At 36.1% G+C, this 3,469-nt stretch overlaps 1 long non-coding RNA gene across 1 annotated transcript; it reads right to left on the minus strand.

Annotated features, from left to right (window-relative positions):
• Positions 1-412: 412 nt before the first annotated feature.
• On the minus strand, positions 413-2,990 carry LOC140713543 (uncharacterized). Its single transcript, XR_012095657.1, has 2 exons — positions 2,909-2,990; positions 413-460 (listed from the first exon to the last, which is right to left on the minus strand). It is a non-coding gene; the product is annotated as an uncharacterized lncRNA (long non-coding RNA).
• Between the last annotated feature and the right edge of the window lie 479 nt (positions 2,991-3,469).

Below are 3,469 nucleotides of genomic sequence, written 5' to 3' on the forward strand. Positions count from 1 at the left end.
TTGCCCATGCCTATGTCCTGAATGGTATTACCTAGGTTTCCTTCTAGGGTTTTTATGGTTTTAGGTCTAACATTTAAGTCTCTAATCCATCTTGAATTAATTTTCGTATAAGGAGTAAGGAAAGGATCCAGTTTCAGCTTTCTACTTATGGCTAGCCAATTTTCCCAGCACCATTTATTAAATAGGGAATCCTTTCCCCATTTCTTGTTTTTCTCAGGTTTGTCAAAGATCAGATGGCTGCAGATGTGTGGTATTATTTCTGAGGACTCTGTTCTGTTCCATTAGTCTATATCTCTGTTTTGGTACCAGTACCATGCTGTTTTGGTTACTGTAGCCTTGTAGTATAGTTTAAAGTCAGGTAGCGTGATGCCTCCAGCTTTGTTCTTTTGGCTTAGGATTGTCTTGGCAATGTGGGGTCTTTTTTGGTTCCATATGAACTTTAAAGCAGTTTTTTCCAATTCTGTGAAGAGAGTCATTGGTAGTTTCATGGGGATGGCATTGAATCTATAAATTACCATGGGCAGTATGGCCCCAAAAACATAATTTTTAACAGATTATTAAAAATGTAAAGTGACTTCCTGACTTGGTTCCATTCAACATACTCTACAGAACATTCTTTTTTATAAACTTTTATTTTAAGTTCAGCGGTATGAATACAGGGTTGTTACATAAGTAAATTTGTGTCATAGGGGTTTGTTGTACAGATTATTCAATCACCCAGGTATTAAGCCTAGTAGTCATTAGTTATTTTTCCTGATCATCTCTCTCCTCCCACCCTCTACCCTCTGAAAGGTCTCGGTGTGTGTTGTTCCCTTCTATACACAACATCCTTAATTTCCATTAAGTACAAATTCTGTTTACCACCACATTTGTAGATTTTTAGTAAATTTTTCCATTGATATTAAGAACCCATTAGTGAACAGAAATATAGTAAATTGTTAAAGGAAAATATAAATATTTAAAGTGTTAATCCAAACAGAATAAAAATATATAACTAGTTCTTTTAACAACAATTTGTAATATGCATTCATTATATTTGTGTACACATTATTCTACTTGGCATGATATGTAATAAAACCGTGCTAATATTCTTCAGTTAAATCCTATGTACTGGAAATTAAAGATTGCCACCTTCAACTTTAGAATATTTGAAGTTATACAGTAATAAAGAAAGGTGCAACAAAACTTCACTCTCCTCTTTTCCTTTCTTGCATGGACCTTAAGTTGTATCCGATGTATGTAATTAGTTGTGTGAAAACCATGTGGCATCGTAGCCAATGGAAATACCACAGGCTAAGAAGTAAGAGAGATTTCGTTCCATCACAAGTTTTGCCATTTTCTAAACATATGACTTGACTTGAGAGTTTTCCCCACATTGAGCTTCAGCTTCTTTGCCTATAAAATCTAGATAATATTACTCACCTTTCAGAGTGAAAGCTCAATGAACACACTCATACATAAAGTATAAACAGCAGTCATATAATACATACCAGCAAGTTGGAGCTATTATTACCAACTTTTAGTTAAGAGAGTGTATGTTCCAGCTCATATTTGAATTTAGGAATAGCTTCAATCAAATTCCATATTGGTGCAGTCCAAATGAAGAAAATTATTCAGTCATTCAAAGTCAATGATTTGCAATCAAACTTTAAAGGCACTTGTAAAATTTGGGGAAAATGTATCATTGCCTATGGTAATTTTTGGATTTTGAGCAATACCTGCTATGGTTTGAATGTTTGTGCCCCTTTAAAATTCATGTTGAAACTTAAACTCCAAGGTGATGGTAACAAGAGGTGGGGCCATTAAGTCACGAAGGCTCTAACCCCAGGAATGGCATCAGTCCTCTTATAGAAGAGGGTTTAAAGACCTGCCTGGCCCTTCCATCTCTTCTGCCAAGCAAAGACATGATCTTTGTCCCATTCTGCTCTCCCACCTTTCTCACCATGTCAGGATGCTGGGAGAAAATGCCATTCATAGAACAGGCTCTCACCAGACACCAAATCTGCTGACACCATGATCATGGCTTTCCAGCCTCCAGAATAGTGAAGAATAAATTTCTACTGCTTATAATACCCAGCCTGTGGTATTTTATTATAGCCGCAGGAATGGTCTAAGGCAATATTTATTCATGGAAAGACATGCTCATCTATAAATGGGCCATAGCATGTGCATTGATAGAAGCATAGAAAAAAAAATGCTTTAAATGTATACACTGATTTTAGTAAACACAGTTCTACTCCTTACAAGTTCGTATGTTACATCATGCTTCCATGGAGTGGAGCTGCTTGGCTTTTCCTTCAAGAAAGAACTTGCAGCAAGAAGTGCAGGTAGCTGACAGCACCCTAATGCAGTACCTTTTAGACCTACTACAGTCTTCAAGCCACAGCTGCTCTCACCAGGAAGTTTCCAGCCAATGAATAAGTGTGCTGGGGGTGCTAGGGCCCAGCCATTTCTGCAAAACATATACCTTCTCTATGGGAAATCTTTGCACCAGAACTTCTTGTTAGTTTGAGAGTAAGACTTGCAGCTGCATCATGCCTAATGTTCTTCCCACTCAATCCCTACTCCTACTCACTCTCAAGTCATAGTACTTGCTATAGAAGTAGTACCTCCTTATCTGGAGGCTTTCCTGCCTACTCTTGCCCCTGTTACCCTTCATCTTCCATGAGTGTAACCTCCCAGTAAATCTCCAGCACTTGCTTCTATCTTAGCTTCTGTTTCCTGGAAGACCTGAATTGACACAGGGAAAATAAATATTCTTTCCCAAAAGGAACTTAGAATCTAGAGTTGAATATAAATTGTAATATAATATAATCTATAATATAAATTAATTATATTACTATGACAGTGGGTATATTTTAAGCACATTATGATCAGTCCATTGAAAGCAAAGTAATGGTAAACTTACCTTCCACCCTAAAAGCTAATAAGATTCAGTGACTTCATAGATATGTAGATATATGTTCTGCCATAATCTCCCAGGAACAAATAGGACAGATGTAGGGCAGTGGTTCTAAAAAAAAATTTCAACTTTAACTATCAGATTTCACTATGGCTAACAAGTAGCTGTAGTTACTCCAACCAACATTATCCAACACTATTGAAACCTTTTTCTTTTTGAGGAATTATAGAGTATGATTGACTCCTTGCTTCTGAACTCTGAGGAACCATTCTTGAGATTTATTGATGGCTAGTTGAATTGATACATAGACATACAAGCCAAAAAGTAATATTCAAGGAGATATATGACAATATATCCAACATATTTATTTATTTTACAAATATTTGCTATGCCTTATGGGCAAAGCTCACTGATAGTGCCTAGAACTACTGGAAAGTTATAACATTGAAAGAAATATGAATAGTCTCTCAAGGAACTTAGAGTCTAGTCAAGGAATTCAAGATTACTTGAATATTTCCATTTTTAAAGTCATACTTGCAAATTTAGAAATATTTGAAAATCAGGAGA

The sequence above is a fragment of the Chlorocebus sabaeus genome, chromosome 15 (assembly GCF_047675955.1).
Source record: "Chlorocebus sabaeus isolate Y175 chromosome 15, mChlSab1.0.hap1, whole genome shotgun sequence".
NCBI classification, from domain to species: Eukaryota; Metazoa; Chordata; class Mammalia; order Primates; family Cercopithecidae; genus Chlorocebus; species Chlorocebus sabaeus.